This window comes from Girardinichthys multiradiatus, chromosome 1 (genome assembly GCF_021462225.1).
Source record: "Girardinichthys multiradiatus isolate DD_20200921_A chromosome 1, DD_fGirMul_XY1, whole genome shotgun sequence".
Classification (NCBI taxonomy): Eukaryota; Metazoa; Chordata; class Actinopteri; order Cyprinodontiformes; family Goodeidae; genus Girardinichthys; species Girardinichthys multiradiatus.
Genome location: NC_061794.1, coordinates 32,188,063 through 32,194,062, shown reverse-complemented (window position 1 = coordinate 32,194,062; position 6,000 = coordinate 32,188,063).

Genomic DNA, 6,000 nt, shown 5'->3' with positions numbered 1-6,000 from the left:
TTTCACTGTAATCAAGACAGCCTGCTGGAATTTAAATTTGGGTGGGGCAGTTGTAATATGAGTTACCACTGAAACTGTGAGAAACCGAGAGAGAAACCTTCTCATCTCTGTGTCCTGCTGTGCCATGACAAGTCTCAAAGATATAGCCACTTTCTGTGTGCCAGCAGGGAACCGTTTTATTACATTGTGGGAAAAATAATGTGTCACGAATAGAGATGTTACAATGTACAATGGGGCTAAAATACCTTCTTTCTGTTCTTCATCCTCCAAATTAGATTTACTTTCCTATTCTTTGGTTGGAAAGTTGACTAGTGTAGACATCTGCGAAACTTATGAATGCACACACTGACAAAGAAAGACACCCCTCTCATTGCTTACACAATATTGTATTATCTTAAGAGAAAAGAAAAACATAAATACAGTTGAATACATGAAAAAGTATCCATATTCCTAGAGTTGCTTTCACATCCTGCTAGATTACAACCATAAACTTTAATTTCCTCCATTTGGATTTTATGTGACAGACCAACACAAAGTAGTGCATACTTGAAGAAGAGGGATTAAAATGATGTTTGCACATTTTTACAAATAACAATCTGACATGGGTGATTTGCATTTATGTTTCAAAAAGTCTGACAAGGGGAATATTTATAGAGAAGCCAAGAGATCCATGGTAATTGCAGAGATCAACAGCGCAGGTGGGATAATTTGTTGTTAAAAATCTGGCCTTGATGGAACAGCAGCAAGAAGAAGACCAGAAGTAGTCCTGTATAGAGTTTGCCACAAGCCAAGAAAGCATCACAGGAAATGTGTAAAAGAAGGCTTTCTGATCAGGTAAGACACAAATTCCACTCATTGTTTTTAGATGCCAATATATGTAGTGAAAAGCTAACGTCACATGTCACTGCACGTTATTGTCAGTAGGGACGGGAAGCTGGTTACAGTGTATGGGAAGATGGATAGAGCTAAATACAGGATAGTCATGTACGAAAACATGTTAGAGGCAGCAAATGACTTGAGGCAGAGGTGAAGTTTTACCTTTCAGCAGGACAATAGAGAGGAAAACCCTAAACCCCATCTATCTGTCCATCCATCTATACCCGTTTGACTACCCACTGAGGGGCTGCTGGCTTTTGGGAGGAAGCCAGAGTTGAATCAGCCAGTCCAAATCTAAATTGGTCTAAAAATCTCTGGCAAGACTTGACAATTGCTGTTCATAAAAGCTCTCCCGCTAACATCATCAAAGGATAATCAACAGCTACATGCCTAATAATAAAAATCATGTTCATGCCTAATGGCCTTCTTGATAGCATATGTAATCTTTGGACCACCCATTAATCCCAGTCCTATTTGTGCATGGTGCTGCTGGCAAAGCATCAGTAATCTGGGATGTCTCCAGCAGGCTGCCACAGAGAAGAGCAGGAACTCTTGCTGCACTAAGTCAAACCAGCCTGCTGTGAGCAGCCGTGGAAGATGACACAAGCCGTGACTTATTAGATGACCGTAATGATTCAGCCAGACATGAAATCTGCTCCAGATGAGTCCTTCTTCTCAGCAGAGAGCAGATAATCTAGCCAAGAATGAAAAGCAACAAAGCATCTTCTCTCAAATGAAGACCGGTATGTGTTTGAAGAAGTTTTTCCACTCCCTGCATTCCACCATTTTTCTGTTTTACCAACTCAGCCAGACAGATACCTCTGCTGGGAAGTGTTCAATATTAGTTACTGGATTGCTTAAAAGTATATAAATAAATAACTTCCTTATGGACTGATGGAACATAATGTGGTTTGTATGATTTTAAACATCTGGCAGATATGCTCCTGGGCTGTTGTGTTAACAGATATACACAATTAATGGTACAGAGAGACCTCTGGATATTGAAAGTTTTCACACAACCTTTGGGCTCTTCTTTCATTGTGTTCCCAATCAACAGTAAATGCACCGCTTATACATGAGTAAAGTATACCGTAAACACTAGTAAATACAGCAAAAACAAAATTTGGGGCTAATGGTAAAAAAAGCCTTTAGTAGTAATAGCTCATACGGTTGTCTTCTAAATATTTATTCTGTATGGAGACTGTATTTGAGAAAGGAATAACAGTAACACTGTAAGTGGTTTATTAAATGTTTGGCCCAGCCATGGGAGGAACAAAAAGGATTGAACTACACAGAAAACAAAATAAATTGGTAAAAACTCCGAATCCCAGAATGCATGAATGTTTGAACCCATTTTCATGACAGGAAGGTGAAGTTTCACAGGTGGAATACCCTAGACATCATAGAGCTACATTCTCACGCAGCAGCATTTCTCTCTCTTTGACCAAAGATCTCTACAGGCTACACTGAAGAGGACACGCTTGTGGACGTCTTGATCTTGCTGGTAGAGTAGAAGACTACATCTTTGAAGAAACATTGTAAGTAAAGTACGGCCTGCTGTTTGTGTATGCAGGTGACTGTACTAAAAAATAAGACTAGCTGCCTAAACCTGGCTGTCTGAGACCCTGCTGAAAAGAATCTGAGAGAATCATAGTTTCCCCAAGAAGAGACAACTCTATTTACATTGAGAAATGCGTGCGCCAGTCCGAGCAGACGCTTACTCCAGCTGCTAGAAGGAGAGTGGCTGCCACATAACTCAATGGCCCTATTAGATGTCTTCCTGTTCATCAGAACAATTCACATATAAGGTTGTGTCTGGCTAGAGAAAATTGGTTTAGGATAAAATAATTACATATTATGTCATTGTGTTTTGCTTTGTTTGTGGTGCTTAACTGCTCGAGTGTTAACAGGCCACTCAGCCTAATGCTACAAGGTTTATATATAATACTTTAGAAATTACCCTGAACTTTCAGGGTGGAGTTTTGTGAAGGGATGGTGATAAGCATTTCAGACTGGAAAAACATCTTAGCATCATACAATATGTCAGTCATTCCAATGTAAACTTTGCTACAGTTCATATAGTTATTTTTAGTTTTTAACTGTAATAGATTTTACATCAGGGACTCATTTGTGGAAAGCAGGAAAATCCTCTTCTAAAATTAACATCTTTTTTTAAACCATTCAAACCATAATTTGAATGTTTGATAGCATTCATGCTCCAATGTTTTTCTTTTACTGTAATCAGTAAGTCATGCTCTATAATCATGTGTTAATATTTAACATTCCCACACAGTTTACAGAGTCGTTTCAGAGCAACCACTGGCAAAAAACCCCCTGAAGTTTCCTTTTTATGGCCGCAGAAGAGAGGGTTGTAGGTATTATCACAGCAGTCCTTCATTTCTCTGCTGCAACTGTGAAATACATTTAAAACTCATCTTTACATTGTGTTTGGAGTAATTGTGCATAGAGTGAAGATGTTGTGAGTAACTGGTTATAGTTTAGTGCTGAATAACAAAGGTTTTTAATATTGCAAGGGAAAACTACATAGGAGGGTAAAGGAAGAGTCAGTTGTCTCTTATCTTCAGTGAACCTAAGTGACCGTAACAGCACCTTTGGTTGCAGATGACAAACAGCCCTGGGATAATTAAGAGTTATTAAGTCCTGGGAGATAAATCTTCAGTGTAGTATAACACAAACTCGCCAATACTGTCTTTACATATGATAGATTTAAATCAACCCCTTTCCCCATTTGCAATGAACACTAAAGAAAAACAAAAATCTTTAAAGATCTGAATAATATTCATGGTAAAGAAACAATATTTCATTGCTTTTTACATATTTTGTGTTGTTATCAGTTAATTTAAAAATAAAGAGTAAACTACTATAGTACAAATTATAAATTGTTTGTTGCTGTCAAACACAACCTAGAGTTTATTGTTGGAATTTCCTCTGGAAGAAGAGACTACAGAGTGCTGCTAAAATAATGCAATGTAACGAAACGAATCCTCATGTTTTAGATTGGGCGAGTCAGAGTCCACACCTAAATCAAGTTGATGGCTTTAAAAAACAACCTAAAGATTTAATTTTCCTTCTTTTCTTATTGCTATTAAAGCAAAAGTTTCGTCCTCAAAGCGTCACAAAAGTACAGCTTATTCAGACATTGTTATGAATTTTATATGGAGGTGAGGGGGAGTGACTGTATGGTGCCTGAGCCGTATATGAATACTGATCCTTCAGATTCCACAGTACTGCAGCTTCTGGAGTGTGAGAGAACAGGAACTCAAACACTGGACGGTGACACTGCAAAAACTTTCATCCTGCTCTGGCAACTGTCAGGTAAGTTAATATTAGAGCTGTTCAGTGATTTCACTTGACGTATAGCTTCTCTTTGCGATTTAGGATCTGGACAGGGCAATGTCAGACATGTTTTTAATGATCTAATTCTTTTCCTCAGCCAACACTATCACCTTTCTGGTCATCTGGAGGAGGAACTGTATGCTCTCTTTGTCCAGCCGTTCTATCTGATGGCAGACGCTGTAGCTGACGACCTTGTACTAACCAGAGGGGGCTGTATTGGAGTTTTAAGCCGTGCTGCAGCCTGAGGGACGTTTTATCCTTATGGAGTCTACAACGCCTCCAAGTGGCTGGCGGTTCTGTTCACAGCCGATCATTTCATCAGCATCCAAGATGCCAGCATGCAGAGATGCGCTGTGTGAACAATGCTGTTCCTTACGTCTGGTCCAATGCTTCAATGCAGGAGAACAACCGCACCGCATCGACAAACAAGAGGCCCCAACACAGTTTATTCATACCCTGGTTTGGTTACAAACGCTACAGGCCTACATTTCCCCCTTTGTCATAATCTTCAGTCTTAATGGATTGATCCTGCATCTCCTTACTCTCAGCAACAGAGTTCACATCTCTGCAGATGCAGCCTTCAGGAAAGACAGACCCCTTCTTTGCTCTCAGAGAAAATCTGTGGTTCTTTTGGTGACTGGTTGGTTGAAACACAATTCTTGAAAGAGTTTTTAACTGTTGCACTTTATAGACGTCACTGAACAGAGGCCTTTTCCCATTGTGGTCATACTTGTTTTTCTCAAGACACACAAAACTTTATACCAATCCATAAACATTTTTTTTTTTTACCATTTCTGTCATTCTGCCCATTTATTTAAAAAAAGGTAATGGCTTAACCTCTATGTTACCCATGCTGGCATTGGCTTGCAGTTTTTGATCTTGGACTCTGAACATGTTGATTTAATTTCCTGCAGTTGGTTCCCAGACCCAGAGCAAACAAACAAGATCTTATGTCCAAACTGAAATTATGTCTGCAAACAGTTTTTTTTAAAGAAAGGCAACATAAAAAGACAATTTCTCTGAAAAACACAACACAGTAGGCACTAAGCTTCAAAAAGTATCTTCCTCATTGCATGCAGTAAGACAGTAAGTAAACCAGTCTTAAGAAGGGAATTTGCACTATTAATGTACAGTATTGCACAATGGTGAAGTGAAATGAAAAGATTCTTTTACAAATAAAAACTGGATTTCTACTGAGCCCTCCTGATGCAATATTTTGGAGAAACACCTTTACAATTAGTTAAAAGTCTTGACACAGTTTCACATCTAGAAATAGGTGTTTTTTTCCAGAATTGACCCATTTTAACTTGATTGACCTTCCCAGTCCCTGCTGAGAAACATGATGCGCAGAATTATGTTTTTTGTCACAGCATTTTGCATGTAGCCCAAAAAGTTACATTAGAACACCTTCATTGTTGCTGTGTCCCTTACATGCCTTGTGTTAAGCTGCAAACAGGGCTTCTTGAGACCTTCTTTCAACAATGGGTTTCTTCTTGCCACTCTTCCACAAAGGCCCAATTTGTAGAATGCATGACAAGTGTCTTGCTTACAGGTTCTCATAACTGAGCTCTGGCTCTCTGCAGCTCCACCAGAGTTACCACAGACCTCTAGACAGCTTTTCTCAAAATAATCTTCTTGTCAGGCCTGTGAGCTTAGGTAGAGGTCCATGTCTTGGCAAGTATGTAATAGTATTCTTTCCATTTTCAGATGATGGATTACAGCACTCTACTTATCTAATATGTGGTGTAACCCAAGGCTCTGTTTTGT